Raw genomic sequence first — 26,676 nt, 5'->3', positions numbered from 1 at the left:
TCATTCGGCATAGGGCTTACATCGTACGCCGATGACACACAGCTGATCCTGGAGATACATAAAAACGGAGAAGCTGTGGCAGCTAACTTTCAGGCAGGCATGAAGGCAATCAGTACATGGATGAATCGGAACTGCTTAAAGCTAAATTCCGACAAGACGGAGGTATTGGTTTTTGGCGAACTAACTCCGTCTTGGTCTCCGGTCTGGTGGCCTTCTGAACTGGGCACGCCTCCACTGCCAGTTGCCAAGGTGAAAAACCTGGGCGTGCTATTTGACAGTAAGCTGACGTTCCTTGGCCAAGCTAACGCTGTGGTCTCGGCCTCTTTTTTCACCTTGAGAATGGTGAAGAAACTGCTCCCGTTTCTTCCTCCCACTGCTGGCAAAACTCTGTCCTCCCTGGTTTTATCCAAGGTGGATTACTGCAATGGCTTACTGCTCAATGCACAGGAACAAGTGGTGAATAAGCTACAGCTTGTTCAAAATGCTGCTGCAAGGGTCCTCCTGGGGATACCAAAATACGCCTCTATCTCTCCTATAATTAGAGAGCTTCACTGGCTACCCATAAGAAGCAGGATAAAGTTCAAGGCCATGTGTATAACCTACAAGGCCTTGAACAATAATGGCCCCGACTTCTTCAAAAACGCCTTCAAAATTTACAAACCCAGTCGAACTCTGCGCTCATCCACAGCCCAACAGCTCCAAATTCCCCCAACAAAAAAGGTTACTTGGGGAGACAGACGATTTGTAGTGGCTGCATCCAAACTGTGGAATCAGATTCCTTCTCAGATCAAGGAACATACCTCGCTGTTTTCCTTTCGAAAACATCTCAAGACATGGCTTTTTAACCAGTAACATCCTCTCACAACTATGTAATCTGTACACACTAGCGCCGAGACACCGGAAGGTATTTGCGCGCTCTAGAAATTTTAAAAATAAATGATTGCAGGGACATGATGCGGTCCGCAAGCTTTGCAGCGATCTCACCCAGCGACGACGGGTTCGGCGACGATACTCGCAGCGTCAGGAAATTTCCCACACCGGGGCGATGCGTTCCGCAAGCGAACGATGCGTCGGTTCTTGCAGATGCAACAGGCGCTGAGACTATCTCTATCTTCGCGGCGGCGGGAATTTCTTCGCTCTGTCGGGGATGCGCTCCGCGAGCGATGCGTGAAAATTGCAGATTGTCGTCTTTAATCCTTGTCCAGCTTCCCATACAGGCACAACTTCCAGAGGCCCCACAATTGGATCAGGCACTCCAGGAAGGGCAGAACTCCTACAGGGGAGTTCAGGGGGAAGCTGGGGGTGAAGTCCTTTTGTTCCTGGGACTTAACAGGAGGCCAGCTCTCCTCAGGCCCTTGGATATGCCTTCAAACAAGGGGACATAGCACACAGCAAAGTCCTTCCCCCTCTCCTTGGCAGCAAAGCAACTGCAGGTCAGTCCACAAGCACACAGCAGGACAGTCCTTGAGTCATCCAGCTTTCTCCTTGGCAGAGGTTCCTTCTTGATTCCAGGATGATCTAAAGTTCACTGGTCTGGGTTCCTGTACTTGTACCCCAAAAATCTGTGTTCCCTTTGTGCAGGAGGGATCTGAGACGGGTCCAAACCAGTTCTGGAGCACTCTGTTTATATGACTCCTTCTTTTCTTTCACAGTGCAGAGCAGAAACATCAGACATCCCACAGGAGGTGGAGACAGCATTGTGGAGGGAAAGCATAACCCTGGAGCACTTAGTGGACAGGGGGTGGAGCCAGCACTGTGGGGGCAGGTACAGTCCTATTCAGGTCCCAGGTGCAACTCCTCCCTCCCATCTAGATGCCGATCTCTCTATTCACCACTGGGCAGACTCATTCTGTCTCCTGGAATCCCCCCCCCGCCCTGTCACTCCCAAACCAGACAGTCAATTCACAAACAGCCAAAGGCACACAGAAAGGTCAGACAAAGCAGCCACTTTCTAAAAGTGCAGCTTTCAAACGCAGGATTTAAACATCCTTCCTAAAGATGTGTTAATAAATTCTGTGTTCAGGGATACCAGACTTCAATTTTCTATCTTGCTCCTATGGGAAGATATGCAGGTAAACAATATACACCGCATTCACCATTATAGCCTATGGGCAAGATAGCCTTTTAATAGTGAAAAACGAAAATGGCTGTAATTCACTACCAGCGCATGTCACCCACACTAGTACATGCTCTACCTTTCACGTACACTGCACCTTGCCCAGGGGGGTACCTTGGGCCTTCCATAGGGGTGACCAATGTGTATAGAAAGGGTTAGGCCTGGTCAGTGTGGACACTGGCCAGGTCAGCATGGCAGTTAGCAACTGCACACAGGCACTGTGGTGGCAGGCCTGAGACACCATTTTAGGGCTACTCATGTGAGTGGCACAATCAGTGCTGCAGGCCCACTGGTAGGATTTGAATCAGCAGCCCTGGCACACTCAGTGCACTTTACTAGGGACTTCTGGTAAAACAAATATGCCATCCATGGATAACCAATCGCAATAACAATTTACACAGAGCATATGCACTTTAGCACTGATCAGCAGTGGTAAAGTGCCCAGAGTCCTATTGCCAACAACCACGGGTCAGGAAAAATAAAGAAGGAAGAAGCAAAAAGTTTAGGGATAACCCTGCAAAATGGGCCATATCCAACACAACCCCCTTCAGCCTAAAGCCAGGGTAGACCAAATGATACCTCAATGGGATTCCCTGCTAGGGCAATAGAACACGGAAACTGGCCCAAACAGCAAAAATGGCCATTTCCAACACCATCCATTTGGGAAAATTCAAAGAAACTTGTTAGCAGAGAAAGTTTTCCAGAACCGGTTTCCTTTCTTTATTCACATGTTGCTACCAGGACTTGACAAGATATAAAATGCATAAGAACAGAATTGTTAAGCATTGCTACATCCTTGGGCACAGTAAATTAAGTTTGAACCAGAACAAACAGGACCATACTGTCAGGATACAGCTTTGCTTGGATGCATGTGATGTGGCATGAGGTGTAAGAACACAATCATGAGTTGTGGAAACTGTGATAAAACAGTCTAAGGGTTGTATGACTATATACAAAGCATGCCTTTACACAAACCTGTACCATGCAGAAGCCTTTACCACACACAGCTCTACATAATTATATACACATACACACACTTACTTTAAATATACATGCTATGCATGGTAAGGCCAAGTGTGTGGTAAAGCATTGCATGATACATAGTGTTGGATTTATGGTGAAGGCATTGTAGTGTAAACACTTTTGTAATGGTTGTTTCTCGTCTGAGCACCCATGTTTGTCTACTAGAGTTTCAAGAGGGAACCGTGGATGGACAAAAGTCTCCTCCATGAAATACCATCCCCAATACCCATCCATGTTCGACATCTTAGAAACGAGGGATAACTTCTGTGATCTGCTCATGAACCTAAAAAGAAGGTTGTCAAAATACCACCTCGTAAAAGGCTCACAATGAGGAAATAGTGGAAGAAAAGGATTAAGGTATGCATATTGGAACTGTGCAAAGCTTTGTTAGATCCAAATTATCTTGCTCCTTAAATTTTCTAGGGTCTGAGATTGACTTCTTAAAGTCTTGAATGGGTCTTACCTTTGCGTCTGACTATTTCAACCTAGTTCCTTGATGAATACGGTCAGTCTTAATTTGGCTTTTGGTGGAAGAAGCGTCTACCTTGGATCAATGAGGGAAGCTGGAGGCCTGAGGGGGAAGTCTCCACATTACCACATCCCCCCCCCCTCCCACACTGGCCTCCCAAAGGCCAGAGTATGGATTGCTCGGACTGTGCTTGCTCAAGGAGTAAGCCATGAGGAGCAGTGGCTACATGCTGTGCTGAGAAGGGAGCGGCAACCAGGAAAGGCTACTTGGTTAGCCGAGAAGTGAGCTGGAGTGGCATAGGGAGCACGTCCTTTGCTCTAATAGAAGGTAACATTTGCCCTCCGAATGTGAAGTGCCGGCGCTAACAAGAGTGACGGAAGAGTGGCATAGGCAGCACAACCATGCGACTGTGCAGGATAATTGGGATTAACAGTTGTGCTCCGGACAGAAGTGCCAGCAGCTCAAAAGCAGTCCAAGAAACATTCGCAATGCTATAGGTCTTGCATTTAAATAAGCGTCCTATCGAATTACAAACTGCCACAGTTGTCCCGGCTGCTTCGAAAGTGAAAGCAGGCATGGCCGGCTGAATGTAAGCAAAGCATGTTGCAGTGACTGACCTAGGAGAAACTCAATAAAGAAAATACACATACAGTGTAACAACCAAGCAGGGGCCAGTAGCCATGGGAGGTTACTAATGAAGACCTGACCATACTGAGGAGGGACTAACAGCCTATTTAGGAATAAGAAGCCAGCATATATGAAGTACAAAGACACAAGGAAATGAAAAATAGGGGTGTGGGAGTGGGCAAGGCTTCTCTCCTTACTGTACTACAGCAGATCTCCAGAGCAGCGCTTGTGCGCTGGCTCAGGCTCGACCTAAAAAGTAAGGACTGAGAGACTCTCAGGGCGAAAGAAATGAAGGGGATATGGATATAGAGAAATGAGTGTAAAGGGACACACATTCAACATTCAGTGAGGCAAAGTTTATGCCAGTTTCTTTTCCAATCAATCATATTGTTTGAGCAGAGAACACCTTATACCAGCAATCTTATGTCAGTATTGACCTTTCTTAAGCCACCTTAAGTCTTCCAAGATCTTGCATTAGTTGAATCCCTAGCTGGAACAACTCGGCCTCTTGTACTTTGCGGGTTTGTAAACTGACTATTGATTCAATAATAATGCTTGCCATATACAAGCATTTGAAAGTGAAAAACTGTTGTACTAGCTGCTATTTAAAAGGCAAGTTATAATTAAGTTAGTTTTGTGAAGTTTGGGGCTGGAATCACCCTGCTTGCTATGTCATGGTACTGTAATGTAAAAAGCAACCGTTGGGTTCATTTTGTAAAATATTCTCCGGTGGAGAGCAATCTCTTCCAGTAAATTCCTGGAACACACTGAGCCCACTCCCCCCCCCCCCCCCCCCCCCACACACTAAGGCAAGATTATGTACAACACTATGAAAGACCATAGAACACTATGAAAGTGAACTATTTCTTGCCTGTATGGTAGTCCACCATAAGTAATGAACCCACTTATTTGTTGGTTTCAGTAATGTCGTCCTGACCTCAATCCCTGGTAGCTACGGTACAGAGCAGACCGGCTCAAATCAGGAAAAAATGTGTGAAGCATTTAGAAGTACCAAAAATGGATAGTATAAAGAAAAAACAAAAAACCTCACCCCAACTTTTAAAAAGAAAATGGAGAAAATGTATAAGAAGGAAAATGGCAAATATCCAGTAACTAAAATCAGTGACATGATGTAAGTGAAAATAGAGCCGAAAAGGGCAAAGCACCAATGAGTCCATGTTCTTGGTAGACAAATACCTATGTGTGATTTAAGGCCAGGCATCAAGTGTGGGACGGATACAACCAGCAGAGTGGCCCTGCTAAGGCCTTTAAGTAGAGTAGGTCAAATAAGTTTTTAAGTCCCGATCTACAAAAGGACTTTCTTTTTTTTATTTTTTTTTTATTCAAATAATGTAATGGATTTTCTTTTCAAACACAAAATAAATGAAATACAGGACAAAGTACTGCAGGCACTTCAACTCATCCATGTCACCATTACTAGACAAGACAGTGAAGGTTGTTCAGATGGTACATTGTAATCAGATAAATGCGAAGGTTCACAAATTAGTAAGTGTACAAAATTAGAATGTAATAAGCCATCGAGGAGACGGCATATATGAAAGTTAACAGTGGCAGATCCGTGGCAGATCAAGAAGCTTGAATTATGCATTTCTCTGTAATGGACCGTGAGGAGCAGACTAATGGAAACCAGAGGTAATTAATATCATATCATGGATGTTGAGGATTATCTTTTTTCTAGCATGGAACAAGTCAAGAAAAGTAAAAAGCCAACAGTAAAAGGTAAGAGATGAGGATAGGAAGGCAGGGAGTGGAAGTGGTACAGAAGGAGTGAGGGTAAGAAGAGCGCTAGAACTCTGGATCAAAGGGGGAAAACTATAAGTGGTGCTCGCTAAATTCAAATGGGAACCTTCATTTAATCCCAAGTGGGTGGGCTTCATAAGCAGTGAGGGCCATGAAGTGATGTGGTATAGACTCCTCTGGGTCTGGTAATTCAGGGGGGTTTAAAAACCTTAGAGCTAGCGTCAAGCACTTTCCATCGTTTCCTATGCCTGGTTTTCCAAGGGGAGGTGTTTAAGATGGTATTGTCCGCTCCTCATAAAAAAACAATTCTTGCCAATTTTTTAATGTGATTTTTTCCCAAAGATCTTCCAATACACAGTACTATTTTACACGCTAGTGTTACCATTAAGTTAAGCAGAAAGCGGTCATCCTCCCTCCCCCTCCCCCCATCAGGTCATGGTCCAAAAAGCCTGCTAAAATATAAGATAGCTCTTTAACTGGAGAGATGTTGAGTGTCTGTGAAATGTATTTGAAAATTTGATTAAAAAAATGTTGTGGCATAGCAGGAGCATGTGAAATAAGTCACCTGTATGGGAATTACAATTCCAGCATAGTGGAAATTGGGTTAGATTTAATTTAAATAGGACTTTGTCTTTCTGAGGAGAAAACTCCCATCTGTGTGACCAACCTGAAACTGAGCGATGTGGAATTGCCAGTTGGATACCTTCTGCGGTAACTTCCCTTGAAGCTCTAGAGCATAACATTTGAAGAAGTTCACAATCTTCTTTTGGTGCACAAAAAAACACAAAAGTACACTTCCAAGGCTCCCAGTACTTCAGCGGGAGCATTAATGTGTGCAGAGGGCTTCAGCAAATTCCAGTTACCACTGGTCAGCTGGAATAGTTTACAGGCATTTCCCCATCAACTTTTATGTTCTAACCGGCCAAAGGAATCATTACTATAATCCTTGGAGATCTTTCTGTCCTTGAAAGACAAATGGAAGGGGTTCAAATCTCCTCTGGTCCTTCTCACAGATCACACATGCAAACTGCGGCAAGTTTGGTCTGTCTGGAATCCTTTTGCAAGTCCAGCAGTGTTCTGAGGAAGCCTATGTGAAGTTTCAGCTTTGTAGGGTTCACAAGCAGGTGGGTGTGATACCTCAATACGTTCCTTGTTCTCTTTGACCAATGGACTAAAGCCTCCAAAGTTACGACCTACCTACTTTTGCAGTACTTTGTTTGGTTTACTGCAAACCGGTCAAAAATGCAATGTGTCAAGGCAAATCCAAAATGTTGTATAAGGCCACACTAAACTTTCCTCTGATGCTGGGGGTGTGAGTGGGGAGTGTACTATGGTAATCGGTGTCCTCCCACATCCAACACTAACTTCCAGTTGAAGGAGGCACTTTACCCAAACAAATACGGAGGCATAGGTCAGGTATGGCAAAAGCAGGGTCCTTCAGCAACCAGATAGGGGATACACAGGAGTTTTTCTCTGCATCTTGTTTCACTTTCAAGTGTGCGCCAAACATTACATGTGGCTCAACTGACCTGTTAAGCAGGACTTGGCACTGATAGCATGATGCCCTCAGCACCTGGCATATTCGCTGAGCTCAGGAGTCCTCTCGGCCCATTCAGGTTGACCTGTTTGCTTCTTGTAGACATTTTACACATTTTGCATCTATTCCGAGGCTTGAGCACAGTCAGCGGCTTATGCTAGTTAGCAGTTTCAGTTCATGCAGGCAAATGGTAACTTTCTAAAAGTTACTTTTTATTTAATATTTATTAAAATTCCATCATCATCATTGGCTTTTTAAGAACTATGAAAATAGTAGTTTAATTATTGTTCTAGCTTGTGCCATTCTAGAGATGGCAATATTAGTAGTTTGATTTGTACTCTGCTTTTCTACATAGGACAGCAAGAACTGCAGCAGTGACATTTGTTTTTTTGACTTTGTAACATAAATGTTTCCATGTCCCACTTTTTTTAAAAAAACCATGCACCCTTTCTTGTGGCTACAAGGCTTACATATTTAAAAAGGGTTTCTACTTGTCAAAGGTTGTTTTAATGGGCTTCATTGCAGGTTTTACATTGCAGCATTCAGGCTACTTTGGTAGGCCTAAACCCATGCACAATAAGTGCTGCAGTCCACAGGTGACATTCAACTTTAAATGTCATAGATGTATTTCCAAACGTTCCACTATGACCTTATTGAAAATGTAGAGAAGCCAATCGAGGAGTAGCCAAGTTAAACATGTTGTAGGGGTCAGAGCGCACACATTAAGCACTGAACCAGGAGGGGGCGTGGCTACGGCGCGACGCGGAAGGGCTGCCTGGTGAAGGAGCTCCGCTAGCCGATCACTTAATCCTGCAATACCATCCTGCAAAAATACCCCCACCCGCAACTAAATTGCGGCGGAACTGCGGTTACAGAGTTGGGAGCAGCGTCGGGGGTGCTGTGGCGACCTCGCCGCCATGAAAAGCGAAGATAGTGTGCTGTAAGGACCGGAGCGGCCTTGGGAAGAAAATGGCGGCGAGGGGACGGCGGCAGCAGTCCTCCGGCGATTGAGTCCCCTGAGGGTGTACGTCCTGCCCGATCTGGCCAGGTGCTCATCGATGGTGGACTGGTGCGGGCGGAGGCGCTGAGAGGTGTGCTTGTGCAAGGAAGCCGTTCACTGGATCTTGGTACTGGGTGTCGGAACGGAGCCCCGAGGTCACCGGAGGAGAAAGCTGGCAAACTGGGACACTGTCTAGGCGGAGTGCGGCTCATCTGAAGGTGAGGCTCGGGACGGAGCCGGAATGCTGCGGATTGGAGTGGAGACGGGCCCCCTTAGGGAGTGTGGCTGGAGGAGCCCAGCAGGGGTAAGTGAGACAACTGACAGGGCCGTGCCTGGGCTGCTGAGTGTTAGAGCTGGCGCCGGGCGCCATTTTACTGGAGCGTGGCGTGGCGCAGGCCGCTGGGAGGTGAGTGGCACAGGCCAATAGTTGCGCTCACAGGGGCCCGGGAGAGTCGGGGGCTGACTTCGGGACGCTGGGGGACTCTGACTGTGGGTGCTGGGACCAACCTTGACTCGTGTTCGGGTCGGGGGGGGGGTCTGGGTGGCCGCAGGGGGTCGCCGGGCGAACGGTGGGGGCCACTGACTTAGCCTGGTGTGCCACGGAGCGGAGGAGTGTGTAACTCTGTCTGGGCTCGGGCCGGATTGTCGGGGGGCCCTGCATCACCTAAGACTCCTGCCGCTGCACAGGAGAGACCGGGACTGCGCGCTGTGGAGTTTCGTGGGGCCTGGCATTGGAGGCACTACACTACAGACCGGAGGCTTGGGCTACACTAACTAGAGTGCTACGAAGGAGATATCCTTGCCCGAGACTGGTGGCATATGGGCCGAGACCCTTTCCTGAGACAATCTGAGACACAGCTTTGTAGGGGTTCTCATCATGGGGAAAACAGAACCCCGGCAGGCCAAGTTGCAATTTGACAATAAACTCCACCCGCGTGCAGCGGAAGGTATGTGCGACGGTGGAGCGCAAGGAGGGCAGCAGGGCTCAGAAGAGGATACGGCTGATGACACACGTTCCATATTATTGGAACTCAGAGCTGGAATGAAAACTATTGATGGGAAGATAGACGCTTTAGCCGCCGGACTAGACATGGTTAAGAAAAAAGTTGAGAAACATGAACAGCGGCTGGATGTTCTTGAAAACCGGGTCTCGGACACATGATGCGCAAGCTGAATCTAGAACGCAGATTCTACAGATTAAAAAGATACTTGTGGTCATAAGCGCTGAAAATGAGGATTTAGAAGCGCGCTCTAGGCGCAATAACCTACGAATTTTAGGCCTATTGGAGACCACACCCATATTCAAAATGGAGACCTTTATAGAGGAGCTGCTGCGCAAACTATTTGGACCTGCACTTTCTGCTGTAATAGTGGAGCAGGCGCACAGATCCCTGGGGCCCAGGCCCAAGCCGGGTACACCGCCCCGGCCTATCATAGTGCACCTTTTGAACTATGCAGACCGTGATGCAGTATTGCGTGAGGCCAGGGCCAAAGAACTGGTGATGTATAAGGGAGACAAGTTGTCGTTCTTTCCTGATTACACCCTGAATGTGCAAGCAGCGAGCAAGGAATTTGTGCCGGTAAACTCTTGCGAGAGGCCTCCGTACCATACGCTATGTTTTACCCAGCCAAGCTAAAGATCACACACGAGGAACAGGCGCACTTCTTCACCGATGCAAAATCGGCGCTGAAATTTACGAAGCATATCTGCAAGAGTAGAAAGGCGGCTCGTGTGGCTAGCAGGGCGCCCGAGGAATCTGGTCTCAACGATACGGACTGAACTACTTTAAATTTGTACAGTTCTGGCTGGCATAGCGCATGGACAGAGAGGACATGCTGGGAATTGTTAGAAATGTAACAGGTGCTACTGCCTGCCAGAAGTGGAAATAGAGTGACTCGCAGTTAAACGACATTATAGCCTGTTGGATTGATTGTTATACACTGTTAGTCGTTCCATTCAAGTCCCAACTGAAAAAGACGGGTGGGGGGATGCATTATGGTTGAAGATCGGCAACCGCACTACGGTGTGGGCGATCGTTGCTGGCCCACGCCCCCTAGCGGGTGATCCCCCCCCCAATTGGTGGTTGCATGGAGTTATTTGATTTAAGTTGGGGGGTGGTGGAAACATATCTCGACCTGATTGGGAGGTTGGAGTGGGTGGAGGGTGGATGGGATTGACAGAGTTAATTATGTATTGTATGTTTTATGATTTATTACGTTTTTCCACACGACTTCTATGACACACATAGCACTGGGCTGTATGTTTGGGGGCGTTGAACCAGCATGAGAGGCACCCGCACTGTAGACACCGATATAGTATCAGATGTTGCTATTTAGCGCAATATGGTAGATGCCTGTAGACTCTTGACTTGGAATGTCAGAGGCTTGAATTCATCGAAAAAAGTCAGGCAGGTGCTGACCTATTTAGATAGGCATGCAATTCATATAGCACTCCTGCAGGAGACCCATCTCACCAAATATACCGATGGTGGAATAGCCAGTAGGTGGGCGGGGTTTAGGCTATCAGCCTCGTACTCATCCTATGCCAGGGGGGTCATGATTCTGATTAAAAGGGGAGTAGACTTTCAGCCCCTGCACACGTATGCGGATGACGAAGGTAGATGTGTGATGATTTGTGGCAGACTGCAGGGAAGAGGGGTCACTATTGTGAACATCTATGGCCCCATTGCAGACGATCCAATTTGTGTACGGTGAATGCGTGGGGTATTGGGAGAGTGGCCGGAGACCCCGGTATTGTTAGGTGGTGATCTCAATACTTATCTGAATGAGGAACTGGACAAGTCCAACCCCTTATCGCACCGCACCCCCAAAGTGGCCCAGATGTTGAAATGTGTAATGGAAGAATTTGGGATGCTGGATGCATGGCGAATTAGAAACCCACAGGTGAAACCTGGCACACATGCGATGCCGGCTCATGGTAGCTGGTCAAGGTTAGGCTACTGGAGGAGGAAGTGCTGGGCTGGGTGCGTGAGATCCACCCACTGGCTCGTACGTTGTCAGATCACAACCCCGTTCAACTAGAAGTGATCTTTCCCTCAACAGGACGTCCCCCGTTCACATGGCGCCTGCGCTCTGAGGCTCTGTTAGACCCAGTATTTGAGTCAACGATCAGGACAGCCATTACACAGTATTTCCAACTAAACAAGGGATCTGTCGCTGAGGCTGCCACCCTGTGGGAGGCCTTCAAAGTCACCATACGGGGGGTCTGCATAGGCACTGCGGCGGGCATATTAAGATATACGTACGCAACTGGGAAATACTGAGGCTGAACTGCGCAGGCTGGAGTGCAAATACGAGGCATACCCCAGATCAGACACGCTAGCTGACCTGCAGGGGCTTCTTAAGGAATTTGAGTAATTGGCGGAAACCGAATTAAAATACCTGTCACGTAGACACACAGCTAGGCGATACGGGGAGGTAGGCCAGGGCGAGATAGCATTTAGGATCAAAACACGATTGGAGCAACCGAGAGTGGACAGGATTGTAGATGAGATAGGGGGTGATCAAATTGATCAAGGTGATATATTGGAACAATTCCGTAAGTTTTATGCAGATTTATATAGATCCCGTGGGAAAGCGGTGGAGACAGATATGGATGCATACCTAAATGATGTGGCGTGTGCCTGGCTGTTCGCTCATAGAGCATATTAATGCTCACGGATTGATGAACAAGACGTGAAGATGGCAATCGCAGCTTTGGCTAATGGGAAGGCACCGGGTCCAGATGGAGTGACGGTGGAATTTTATAAAAAATATGCAGACCTACTGGCTCCCCATCTCCTTGAAATGTATGCAGAGGCCCATGAATCTGGAGAATTGCCCCCCTCATTGCGGGAGGCGATGATGATGATTGCATTGCATAAAAAAAATAAACCGACAGATGCGATTCATATCGCCCACTCTCTTTGCTTAATATAGATATATAGATACGAAAATCCTGGCCAGAATACTGGCGACTCGTCAACAACCATTGATGCAGAAACTAGTCTTACCTGATCAGTCGGGTTTCATACCTGAAAGCTCTACCTCTTAACTTGCGGACTGTATTCTCCATGTACCATGTTCTGGAACCTGGGTTGCAGGCGGCGGCCGTGTTCCTGGACGCGGCCAAGGCCTTCTACTCGGTCGAATGGCATTACCTTCACTATATATTGCGTCGTATGGGATTTCCACCACTATTTTTACAGTGGATTGTGGTGCTATACTCCAAACCGACTGCGAGGGTGCGAATAGGTGGTCTCACATCTGACTTTTCCTATAACAAGGGGTACACGGCAGGGATGTCCCTTATCGCCATTAATCTTTGCTCCGATACTGGAACCCCTGGCGTGTGCGATTAGACAGAGGCACCGTGAGCCAGCACTCAATTAACCATCGTCCGGTGGGTGTGTCACTCTATGCAGATGACATGGTCCTCTTTGTTCGGGAGCCATCAACCTATTTGGAGCCACTACTTGGAGAATATGTCCGGTTTGGGCTAATATCGGGGCTCATTATAAATTGGGACAAGTCTTTTGTTATACCACTGACCTCATCGACTACCTGTCTGGAATTAGAGTTTTTGTTAATATGGACCGAAGATCCGGTCAAATACTTGGGAATATGGATACACAGAGACCCACAGACTGTGATTAGGGAGAACTATGGCAGAGCCTACGAGGCGCTAGAAACGCAGGTGGACAATTGAATAACATTGCCGTTGTCGCTCGCCTTGATAGATGGTAATACTGCCACGCTTCCTTTATTTATTATTCAACATTCCCTTAGGGCTCACACTGCAGTTCTTCAGGATGCTGAGAGGACAGTTTATTAGGTTAGTGCGGGGAGGCAGGCACGCCCGGGTACAGTGGACGACTCTGACCAGGGGATATGAAAGAGGTGGGTTTGAGGCCCCGGATTTTTATGTGTACTATCTAAGTGCGCAAGCTCAGTATTTGTATTGGTACAGGGCCCACGCCTTCACGCCACATGTTGCGGTGGAAGAGGGAGACGCGTCTCGGTCCCGCTCCATAGCGTGGTCACACACCGTCGACGTGGCACTCCGAGGGCGGAAATCAACTCGGTGGACGCTACTGTAGCTGCCTGGTGGAAAATCGGACAATTGGCACAGAAACTGCCAATCTATGCCCCGGCGCTATACCTGGAATGTCATGCTGAGTTGTCCGTAACGCAGGAGAAGCCATCGCTTCGATTGTTAACTGAAGCAGGACTCTGAACGATGGCAGATGTATATATGTGAATAGCTCAGTCTTAACAGAGGACGACCTGACTTACGTTGACAACCAATCGTTGATGTTTAGATTTGCAATACATAGGCTGCGGCATTCACTCAAGACACACTACCCCACATACCCACAGGAACCACCTACACTGACCTCCTTGCAATACATACTTACTGCCGCCAGCAATAAATATTTAGTTTCTAAACTATATAAAATGGTAAAGCTGGAGACTGTGGAAGGCCAGGACCATAGCTGGGATGGTCTGCCTGTCTGCCTGAACCCATTGGGGAGACTGATTGGAAATACATATGTAGCCTAACGGGGACACTGTGTAAGAATGGAAATTTGAGGATTATTCACTTTAAATACATACACCAGGTGTACTACACTCCATTGAGACTGCAGGGATACGGGCTGCGGGCATCCGCTGAGTGCAGGCGCTGGGGCCAAGACCGGGCGGATCTTATGCATCTAGCATGGGACTGTCAAATAGTATGGGAGTTCTGGGAGAAAGTGGTGACGTGCCTGAATGAAATGGTGGGCCTGGGGCTGCGCTGTGAGCTTGCTATGCTGTGTTCCGCATGTTAAAGGAGCAACTGGCAAGTTTGTGCGCCTTGCGTTGCTGATGGCGGCTAGAAGAGTAGCTATGACATGGGGTGGCAGGAATGGACTGAAAATGAGTTTATGGCTCAAAGATTTGGTATATTGCAGAGACAATCTAGTGGCTTACGCCAAAGAACTGCCCGAAATCTCGAGGCCCAGAGACCTTTGGGAACCACTGAGGGCCTATCTTCTCAGACAGGGAGAAACATCAGTTGCCTAAAGAGTGAATAGGTGGGGTGGCTGCTCGGCTAGCTGGGCTAGACCTCTAGAGATGATGGTATAACTGTACTAGATGGAGTGCGTAGAGGTTGATGTGGACAATTTTCCTTGTTTGTTTCTCTTTTTTTTTTATTTTCCTTTTTTTGTTTTTCTCTTTTGTTTAAAGAGTTCCTCCTTGGTTGTGTGGGGAAATATGTTATCACTGTCGAACTGGAACTTTCTATTGTCTCTGTCTAGACTATCAAAAGCAAGATACAAACACTTTTGGATGCTAGAAAATGTGGACATGTAATTTGTGCATCTGGTGATGGAACATAGTGATGATGTAACTGCCATTTAAATTTTTTCAATAAAAACTTTAAAAAAAAATAAAAAAATTAAGCACTGAACCAGGAATAAGTTTCAGGAATAAATGGAGGATAACCATACAAAGGCATTATTTTCCAGCATTTTTGATTGAAAAAGTTTCTGTTTTTCAGTGCTATCCTTAAACTACCTCCCTCTGAATGTTTATTTCATCTCTCTAGGAGATTGTTATGTCGAATGTACTGGTTTATCAGTTTGGAGGGTACTGCTCATTGTGGCCAGGGTAATGCAGATTTGTTTAGCTTTCCTCAAAGGTGAGATTATACAAATGAAAATTCAGTCATGTGTGGCTATTTTGGAACTGGTGTTATGCCTTGCATTTAAATATTTGCTCAATAGAAGAGCTATTTGCCATTGATGTGGCTGTAATTTATTACCACCACCTTTCTTCAGTTGCTGAAAGGTACAGATGTATGTTGCTGTTTGAGGACTAGGAATAATAGTTGATACTGTGTTCTTTTTACAGACCGATCGGTCACTGAAAGGCGGGCCAGTGGGTAGCTGGCACTAATGTGCATCACATCCAAACATTTTAAACTCTGGGCTTGATTTTAAAACCATAACCAGTGTGCATTAATGTTTTAAACACTTTCTTACAATAGTCAATTTGACTCTTGGATACCTTGTACTTGCGAACTGAAAACCCAAACCAATGGAGTTATCTTTAATTTTGTGCTCATCAGTATTTCTGAACTGTTGCACTTAAATGTGCCATTATCTTAAATATGGGGGAGGGGGATTCCCGAACTGTAAAGTTGTCTTTGAATTGATCCCATTATGACCAGTTTGACTGCTCAAATGTGCTTTGGCATGTTCCATTCACCAATGTAACACACAAAGAGTATCCACGGGTCTAACTCATTATGTGTCCTGTACAAATCCGAAATATTTCCAAATTAAGAATAGGGTCGCGCAAACTCAAGTCTTCAAGAAAATTACGGATTCCCATCACTCACCAAGCCTGGTGACTTGCTTCCTCATCTGGGTCTCCTCATTTTCTAACCACACTGGTGGTTCTAAGAGCTACAACCATATCAGAAGGATAGGGAGCCCAAGGATGTTTTGATCTAATTCACAGATGGTCTAACCCGATCAGTGATTGTTCTATATGAGAATAGAGTGCAGTTCTTGGGTGTAGTGAGGTTAAAATTGATATATGAGAAACCTAAACTTTGTTGATGTCTCATAATTCACAGTTAAAAACAGTGCAAAGATATTGTCAACAAATACCTATCTAGAATCTTATTATGGTCGACATGTTTCAGCACGCTTGGTTATAAGGTCTAACCGTCCTTTCATCAGGACCCACCCAGGATTATGCTACTGCGAAGAATTAAAAGTAAAAAAATGTGGACCGAACAATGTCTTCAATAATATCTCAAAATGGTTGGAAACGATACAACCATAGTCACCTATATCTTGGTGTGTATTTTCCTTTCTTTTCAAGCATCCTTTGACAGACTGTCTGCAAGGGAATATAAAGTGAACCTGCATATCTCAGTATAGGTTTATTACAGATCATACAGGAACACATAATAAACAAGAAAATAGTGGCTCTCCTAGTTGCCAGCTACTCGTCCCAATCAATTGGCTATAAGTTCATGATTCTCACCTTGATGTTTAAAGGGAGCTGCCTCACCTTACCTGGCAACGGCTCAGGAAAAAAGAGGAGGCACAGCTCTAAAAAGAACCATAAACACGGATGCTTCTCTCAACTTTAACATTCTAAAAGTGCTACCCTGCCTCACATAGATGTACCTTCTGCTACTGCAGGATCACAATCCAAAGCGCACATAGTGTATTTAGCATTGTCATTGATGATGTTTGTCTCAATAAAATCTTAGTAAACCAGCTTCTCATCTTTATCACATACCATGTACAAGCCTGCACAAAAACAGTGATAACCAGCAGCATATTATGTGGTCATCAATCAAGCGATTTCTACGTGTCATATGGCTACAAAGTATTCTCCTATATTTAAGCCAATATGACAATTTTACACATCCAACCATCTTGCGAGCCTTAAGAGCAAATTGCTGTTGAACCTTATTTCTACAGAGACCGATGGCCTTATTATTGTGAAGGATATCAATTCATTGGATTATTTTAGATTTTTTGTCCTGTCCGTTATGTCTTGCATCAAGTTAAACAGAGAACAAACAAAACCAGACCTTCCACGGTATGGGCTGCAAGCTAATGCCCCATTTGGCTGTGATAATCCCTTGTCTCATTATCGTTTATCACCAACATAATATTCAATAGCTTACATGCTTGTTATTTACTTAGTGAGATGAAGCGGAAGCATGCAGACCCAGCCGCCAAATGCTATGTAACCAAAATTCGCGTACTAGGATGATGGCGATTAAACTTACAATGGACGTGCAGCTGGGATAGCACTGTCACTCTATTCAACAAGAGCACAGCCTCTTTCTAAATTAGCGGAATTCCATAACAACAAAACGAGCCCAGCCCAGTCGGTCTCAGTACTTACCTGACCGTCGATACCTCGAGACAGACAACCAAGCCGTCGGGAAGGTGCCGATGTGTCAGGAGCACTCTTATTTGTTAGCGTGCCGGTCTCTGCAATTCTGTGTTCGTTGCGCTAACGATGAGTGTGACGTCCTCTGAAATCGACAGCAGGAATAATGGGAATTGTACTTTGGTGGAAAATAAAGTCAATTCACACTAAACCACCCATGTAGCCTTCCTATTTTCCATAGTAACATGTAGTGTAACTTTTCAGCAGATACTTTGTCCAAATTGAATAACGGACTACGATGGAAAGGTCCAGACTCAATAAAAAGACCTTGCAACGTCAACTATAACACCGGCACAATACCCCACAGTTAAGGAGTCATTTAGATCACATGTCAACAAACTGTTTATGTATGTTAGAATAAGAGCCAATTGCCACATATTTAGCCTGCAGTAAACAGATAGCCATATACAATATAACCAGATAACCACTAAGGATTGTGTATCTTGTAGTACACGCTATTGCTATTAACACGCAATCAGAGTAATTGCCAGCCGGAAAAAAACACAAAAAGTAGAAGTCATATGTATAGTTGTGTACATGTATACTTCAAACATATGTGTACTCAATTAGAACCATCTTATCCAGGATATACAATGCCTTCAACTTAGAGATTGCTTGGATGGACAGAAAACTAGACCACCACAGACCAACTCTCCTGTGTATTGATCTACCATCTGAACCTTACATGTATATTATATGTGGCCTATTCATAACATTATTGCATGAATCCCCTGTCTGAACCTTTTATGTTTCCTGTATGTATCAGACTCAGTGTTACAAGGGTCAGATTACAGTATTGTCCATCTAACTAGAACACCCCTAAAACCTATGTCTTTTTCAGTGAATTTCTAAGATTTTTTAAATGCTAATTCCGAACAATAGCCTGTCTGAAACCTATGGTTTTTTTCAATGAATTTCAAAGGTTTTGTAAATGACAATGTTTAAATGTTTTTTTTTAATCCTCATTTGCCTTTTCGACGCCCATTGCTCAACGAATCCACCCTAGGCTTTTTCACCTCATTTACTGGCTTTACAGGGAGAACATACACAACGCTATTTAGAGCTGACACTTCCCTCCGGGCAGAGCTCAGTGTGGGAGGGACAGGGAGTCTTCCTCCAGAGTGTCAGCTATTACCCCAAATCTTCACGGTACCTGAGAAGACTTTAACCAGCCGAGGTAGGTGAAGGCTTCATCATTGGAATGTAGTCTATCAAAAGCGAAACACCCTTACCCAAAACACATCAAAAAAGGAGTCAAAAATTTATCTCTTCTTCGTCTGATCCAAAATATCCAATTTCACAGTAAATCTCATAGCTCGCACCCAATCTAGTTCTGTTGGGGGGGGACCGGTGAAACCCATAATTTACAAATCTCTCTTCATGCCAAAAGTATAGCATATATTATAAGATTTGAAATATCGTCTATGCCCTAACCTTGCAGGTCAAGTCTTCCTGATATAACTAGCTCCAGACTTGCCTTGATCTGCAGGCCTAGGGCTCTCGACAGACCGCTACTCAAGGCCTCCCAAAACTCTTTGATCTTCGGACATAGCAGAAACCTGTGCAGGTCCTCTTCGTTGGGACTTTTGCACTTGGGACACACCACCACACCGCCTGAGCTGAATTTGGAAAGTATTCAAGGAGACCAATACGCCCTATGAATCGTAAAAAAGTTTTTTTTTGTACTGATTTTCTACATTTTCTTAATTTTATTTTTAGAGATTTTATTTTTTATACATTACAAAATATACTTTCTCAGAATGAATTACTTTAGTTTAAATACTTTGCCAATAGACTTTTGTACAGTAGTTACAATGGGCAACTCAATTTCAAACCGAATGCAACATTGAGGTCCATGTGAATTTCTAGTTAAATGCAATTAATTACTTTCTAACCACAGGACTGGATCCTAAATTCAGTCCTGAGACATCACCTGTAAACAGTTGAGTAAAAGCGTTTTGGTTACAGTAGTGATTTTAAGTAATTTTATTGTATTTTAAAAGATGACACATTCTTTTTCACATAGAATCACCAATGTTATCCTATGGGAGGAAATTTACTTCTCTGGTAAGTAGTGTTAACGTTACTTTTTGTTAGTGGTGGATCCTGTTTCCAGCACGGGTGCATCTCCTGTAAACAGTTGAAAGAATGTGTTTAAGTCATACAGGCAATTTTTAAGAAATCTTTAGTTTGCAAAAATACTCATTTTGAAATGCTTTTCAGGATCGGTACTGGGCTCAAAAAAGCGGCACTGTGCTCACTCCTGATAACAGGTGAGTACAACTGAATTTGTAGTTCTGCTGATTTTATAGGAATTGTTTAAAGTTCAAAAACTCCACACTTAGAATTTCCAAGTGAAACCAGTCAATGTTAGGCTATGGAAGGAAATTCAAGTAACTGGTAAGTACGGTTAGAATTACTTTTCATGATCAATACTAGGCTCAAAGATGCAGCACTGACTTCTCTCCTGATAACAGGTGAGTAAATCTGAATTCGTAGTTCAGCTGATTTTAGAGGAATATTTGCACGTTTCAAAAATCAACAATTAGAAACTTTTCTGCTGAAAATCACACAACGGATTCCTTTGAAAGGAAATACAAGTTAGTGTTAAGTATGCTTAGAATTACTTTTCAGGGTCCGTGCTGGGCTGAAAGATGCAACACTGGGTTCTCTCCTGATAACAGGTGAATAAATCTGAACTCTTAGTTCGGAGGATTTTAGAGGAATATTTGACAATGGTGAAGGAAGGGGGCGGGGCCTGACGTGACATGTGTGCAAACACGCCCTGTGGTGCATTTAAGTTGCGGGATTAGGTGCCCTTGAATACTGGGGTAATTGCAAACACAACAGTGATGGACAGAATGTGGATCAATGTCACACATTCACCCCAGTCCAAAGATCTGGGCCCAAATCCATCGTTTTTCCACTCCACACCACCCTGGGTTAGACAATGGCAATATGCAAATCAGCGCTGACCCTGTGCCCCATGGGAACAGTCCAGTCCGAACTACAAAAGCCATGTCCTTCCCAGAACGGAATCAAGCATCCGAGGACCGGCCCGGTTTCGAGGAAACACCTCTCATCAGCCCGGCTAGCTTGACTCCAGTGGTGTGGAGTGCCTGGGACTCACGTCTGAGCATCCCCAGTACACTTAGAGCGGTAATTGCAAACACAACAGTGATGGACAGAATGTGGATCAATGTCACACATTCACCCCAGTCCAAAGATCTGGGCCCAAATCCATCGTTTTTCCACTCCACACCACCCTGGGTTAGACAATGGCAATATGCAAATCAGCGCTGACCCTGAATACTGGGGGCCAACTAGCCCACCAGGTACCACTAGTATGCGCCAGGGGGCTGCATTGCAGAGAGGTGTTCAGAGGCCACGCCCCGTTTTACAACACTCTGCAACGCAGCTCCGAGGCGCTTGGAGGTACCTGGTGGCAAGTTGGCCCCCAGGGACCCTCAGTATTGACAAGGAATTAATTCCCCGACTTGAACCGCGCCAGAGGGCATGTTTGCACACATGTGAACTCAGACCCCGCCCCCTCCCTTCACCACTGTGGAAACGCGCCTGTGGCGCGCTTTAAGTTGGGGATTAACTCCCCTCGAATACTGAGGATCCCTGGGGTGCAACTAACCCACCAGCTACCTCCAGTAAACGCCACAGAGCTGCGTTGCAGAGAGGTGTAAAGGGGCGTGGCCTCAGAACACCTCTGCAACGCAGCCCCCTGGCACATACTGGAGGTACTTGGTGGGCTATTTGACCCCAGTATTCAAGGGGAATTTGCCAGGGGGTGTGTTTGAAGAGTGGTGCAATAAGGGGGCCTGGCCTCCGGCCGCATTCCCGTTTTTAAAAAATATTTATTTTTGAAGGGGGGCTATGTAGCCCCCTTTTTTCTAATTCTTTTCATATGATTGAATTGAACTTCGAATGCCCCTGTCCTAATTGTTCACTAGAATGTAGTAGCAGCATTATTTGCAGTTTGCCAATGCTTTTGTTCCAGTTAGCCCTTATGTATGATTTAATTTATTTTAATTTTGGATTTGATACTTTGTCCTGATGTGTGCATGTAAAGTCCTCTCAGAGCTGGTTTAAAGTGGTCCTAAGGTTTAAATCTAGTTTGATAAGCTTATTTTTTTTTTACTTAATCTGTAAGCAATTAGCTCGTTGATTTATATGAAGCAGTACAGTCATCCCATCACTTTGTCCCATGTATTAGTTGGATACAGTGAGGTTTTTACAAAGTTTAAGCTAGACGTTTAAACCTAGGTTAGAATGTGATATTAATAACTTTTACACGATTTGCTAAATTGTACCATTTAAATTCATTTTCTTTGTTTATATCCCTTCACGAAGTACTACAAAAGGACAGTGGACAATAGCTGTTTCTTAAGCAGTGCAGCATTGCTCTGTCTGATGTCCAGTACTTTCACCTATGGGGCACAGCTTGCACCATGCTGTCTAGGCAAATGTAGCATTCAGCAGTTTCCCTTCCTGCAATGTTTCTGCAGGGTATGGTCTGCTGTCTCGTTTATTTTTTTATTTAAAGGACTGCGCCCACAGAAATAAGCCAAGAGCTGAAAGAAGTCCTGTTGCTCTATTCTGCTGTGTACCTCAAATGATACAATCTGGTTAGAATGTGAACCAACTGCCTTCAACCTAGTCTAAAAGAGCTTCCAGAGCAGTTGACCAGATCATGGAACAAAAATCTGACTTTCCATAAAAGTAAGAACCTTTTCTCCTGATTATAAAAACTCACCCTGTTTTCACCTCTGCTTCCCCTATAGCCATAGAAATGCTATTGAGGAAGGCCCAGAGATTGAACTTTGTGTATTTACATCTCAAAATGGTTTTTGGAGTGCATATTTTCAGTTCACCCAGCCAGCTTATTTACACAGTTCAGTCCTGAGTGTGACTAGTTTTTGACAATTCATGTGGGTATAGAAAGATTCTAGGTGGCTCTTTACTTAACCAAAAATTAAGCTCCTGTTTTCGAGCATGGTTTTGTCTATCCTTTTTAGTACAGTGGTTTAGAAGTTTTATTAAGGTGTACCCCTTCAATATAAAAAAAGTGTGCAGGGGGCTAAGAATATTTTTTCACAATTCTCTAACATTGTCTGGTAGCTCTAAACATATGTAATATTTCAAACAAATTCACAATTGCAAACTTGCTATGAGTAGCCTGGGCGTACTTCGCAAAGTAGCGCTACGCAAAGTGCACTTCGCACGATGTGTAGTACTACGCGAGCTACACGTAGCACTATGCAGACTGCGTAGTAGCATGTTCGCACTGTGCAAGATGTCGTTTTCAATGACTTCACAGTGCGGACAAGCATCCAGCACTGTACAATCATTGAAAACGGCATCTTGCATAGTGCGAGCTGTGCTTTTCTGCCGCTGGAGTAGATTTTTACTAGAGCTGCAGCTTTCTCAAAGTGGACTGATAGTTTCTCATCGCGAGCGGTCGCAAGCATGCGCGACCACTCGCAATGAGAAACCTGACCTCCCCGCGTTGAGAATCTCGCCGGGAGGTATATTTTCCATGCTCGCGATCGGCAACTTGATGTTGCTGATCGCGAACAAGGAAAAAGTCTCCCGAGGATGTAATTTTGCTTGCTCATGTCGCCAACTTGACGCTGAGGACCGCGGGCAAGCAAAAAATGACTGCTACGCATGTTTGCACTGTACTACATGCAGTTCGCGTAGTGCAAAGTTGCGCAAACTTCGCGAGTGGAGAATTTTGCCCAAGGTTACTGGCCACCCTTATTGGGGGTGGCAGGGGTATCCACATAGCGCATGTTTATCAAAGGAAGGGGTGAGAGGCACGTAAGGATTTGGAGCAGACAACCACTTTGATACCTACTACTAGCCAAGAGTGACAATGTTGTGTTGGACCCTTGAGTGGCTCAACGACCCTTTGTGCCCCCCTCTTCAGTTTGAATTATGTTCTTTGCAGTACCCCGGTCAATCATCATTTTGCACTTTATGGGGAATTTTACTCTTAGAAAAGTGACAGTGATTTATCTTGCAAAGGAATGGTCACAAGGCTGACAGAGGACACCAATAGTTCAATTTATTTAAAAAAAAAAAAAAATATAACCCAGTTAATATTAGCCCATGTGTTACGCATTCGCTTACTGGTGGGAAGGTTGAACAGGAGATCACGTTCTCCCACTCATCACTACTTTTCTTTTGGGTATATTTAAAGTCTATGTAGAGTTCTTGGAGGTAAACCAGATTAATATATATGCATTGGCAGTTTGGTTCACAGAATAGCATTCAGGTAAAAATGTCTGCTACCCATCAAAGTCCATAAATGATTGAAGCCATTGTCTGGATACGCTGATCAGGTTTAGCCTTCCTTCTTGGAGGAAAGACATGTTAGGCTATGTGGAAAACCACATTCCCAGTGGGTGGGGGAAATTAGTTTTTTTATACCATCAAGATTTCTACTCCAGACAGGCTTGTCTCCGCTTGCATTTATTGTCTCTCCAGTTAGATTTGCGGAGCCATAGAATCTGGCATGAAATGCAGTTATATGCATCTCTGGTTGACTATATAATGTTCAGAACAGGCTGTTGCCAATAGTCTATGAACTTGTCCAGTGAGTTGCGCATAAGGCATAGCAGGAAGAAATGTTATTTATTTTTAAATGCTGTCTACATATCTGTGTGTGTGTGTGTGTGTGTGTATATGTGTCTTCAAGTGATAAATTGCAATCTCATTTCCAGATGGAATAAAAGAGTCCTTTGGAAAGTAAGGGTAACTAAACAACGTTCAGTAATTATCTAGGGCTTGTAGCGTTTGGAATGCAACCAGGAAAGCTAAATGGGCTTAATGGGAAAGGTTTATATTCTGAAATTGGGTACAGAGCAAAGATTATACTATTAACAGATTTCCCTCCCAGAAAATGTTGCAGTGGAAATTCCATGTTTCCATTTTTCTTTTCGAGGGGAAACATAAATAAGCAAAGTCTTCCTCCTCCTCTTCCCCCCCCCCCCCCCCCCCAGATATTCATCCCTGCAAATTGAGTGCATTTCTTTGTAGCACATTCGCACACTCTCACATTTCAGTGAAAAAATATAGCATGATCTGAGGTCAACCATACAAAATGCACTTCACCATACCCAGAAATAACTCTGTAGGTAGACCGTAAGAATTTGCTCTGAGCTGGTCATGAAATCGGAGGACCTCTCAAATTAGAGGTTGCCCCACTCAAGAAATTACCATTCCACATATGGATTAACTCACTCAAAATGATGAAAGCAGGGCAGCTCTAGAGACTGCTTTCAAAATGACTGTGTGGGTGTATAATGCTGCAATAAGGTTGAATATTAATTATGCTATAATCTCTTTAGTATGCACATCTGCTTTCCATTGACCTGCTTACATTTTGGGATAAGAATTCTTCCCTCGCTTCCACCCATTGGTCTTCTGAAGACAAGGATTTGCCCAGGCCAGGTTCCACTCTTTCATTGGTCATGTGGTGTTTTCCCTTGGTAATGCAATAAATCCCTAGTCATGAGAAAAGCCCCCCCCCCTTTCACATGGCCACTTCTCATTTTTGCTAAATTCTATTCAGATTTTTAGAGACTTCATGCTGGGTTCTACCACCCAGTGTGTGCGCTCCTACACTTAAATATGTTAATGCGGGATTAGCCAGTTTTTACATGTTTTAACACTCATGTAAGGTCCTAGTATATGGTGTAAAAACTACATCCATGTCATGGACAGTTAAATGTTACCTGTGAACCACAGCGCTTATGCCATCACTAGTTTTACCACGTAATGTTGCCCCAGGCTTCCAATGTAGCATGACTGCTGCAGTCTGACCTGTCAAAAGAACTCCTTAGGCAGAGGAAAAAACCCTCCTTTCAAATATTAGCCACCCTTAAGTTGACCTTGTAGCCCACAAGGTAGTGTGCCTAGCATGTAAAATGAGACCTGTAGAAATGTAATGTGATATCCTCACATTGGCAAGCCTTCCAAAAGCTACATTCACTGTGAAAGTTGATGGGTCTCCTACAAGGCATAGTAGAGTACAGATTCATGTATTAATTTTGCTGGCTAGGGTTTGGGACAAGGTAGAAATCCTTCAGCCACTATTTTCTCTATTTAATATTTATTGAAAATAATCCAATTACATGAAGTTAGTAGTTGGACATGGCTCTTTCTGCAGGGTCATCACTAACATTTTTTTAACTCTTGTTTTCTGTACCAGTTTATGTTCGCTTTTAGGACTCTGAACACTAACACTGAAAACCAGTGCTTAAGTGCTTGTACTTTCTCCTTTACACATGATGGAATTGGGTTGCACTGAATTAGCACACTGAATTTACATTTAGATCCCTAGTGGAGTGGTACTGCGTGTAGCCATGGCCTGTAAATAGAATGCTGCAAGTGAGCCAGCAGCACAGTTTGCCACTCGCTTATGTGGCTCTATAAAACCTATTCTGGTCCTGCCACTTCAGTCTGTGTGGGCATTTTTAAACTATCTTTTAGACTTGGCAAAATAAACCTTTTGCCAGTCCCAAACATTCCGTTTTAATACACCAGTCACCCCTGCTGCCTTTCCTGTACAGCCCAGAAGGCAGGGTGCTGTGTATTTAAAAGACTGGACATGTGCTTTTAACTTTTACATGTCCTACTAATGGAAACTCTTTAAATTATTTGTTCACAACTGCAAGGGCTACCCCTACCATAGGATAACATTGGGCTTTCTTTTTACATTTAATAGGTGTTAACTTTCAATTGGGAGCAAGTGGACAGGCAGAGTTTAGTGCCAAAGGATTGTAATTAAAAGCCCTCTCCAATTGGTAAAGTCCGTTTTTTTAAGTCCCAATTCTGAAAATGCCACTTTTCAAAAGTTATTTTCTTGTCCTAGCCATTTGGTCCCTGCATAACCTTACTTGGTGTAGCTGGCAGTTGGTCCTTGCATATTGCTCCCTGACATGGAGATAGAAAAAACATGGGTGTTGGCAGGATGGGCCACTCTGGCTTTTGGTAGGTGACCACTTTGCCCCCTCGTTATTTACACATGGAAGACCCTGCCTGAACACACAACTGGTTTGTCATGATTCTTATAGTGTACCCGAACAAGCTAGGACCAGGGCAGGGAGGAATGGGATGTGTTGACACCTCGGAGTGGTGGAAACACCCAGCATGTT

The 26,676-nt window shown here is 44.6% G+C and overlaps 1 protein-coding gene across 2 annotated transcripts in view; it reads left to right on the top strand.

Annotated features, from left to right (window-relative positions):
* LOC144772821 (E3 ubiquitin-protein ligase TRIM56-like) overlaps positions 1-26,676 on the top strand; it is a 58,898-nt gene that overhangs the window by 9,821 nt on the left and 22,401 nt on the right. Inside the window, exon 2 of one of the 2 annotated variants that reach the window (XM_078657409.1) lies at positions 19,530-19,570. The exons of the other annotated variant lie outside the window; for it this stretch is intronic. The gene's annotated coding sequence lies outside the window, so the exon portion shown is untranslated. The remainder of the gene's footprint in view (positions 1-19,529; positions 19,571-26,676) is intronic. 2 annotated transcript variants of the gene reach the window in all.

This window comes from Lissotriton helveticus, chromosome 8, assembly GCF_964261635.1.
Source record: "Lissotriton helveticus chromosome 8, aLisHel1.1, whole genome shotgun sequence".
NCBI classification, from domain to species: domain Eukaryota; kingdom Metazoa; phylum Chordata; class Amphibia; order Caudata; family Salamandridae; genus Lissotriton; species Lissotriton helveticus.
This window is presented reverse-complemented; position numbering and strand designations above follow the sequence as displayed.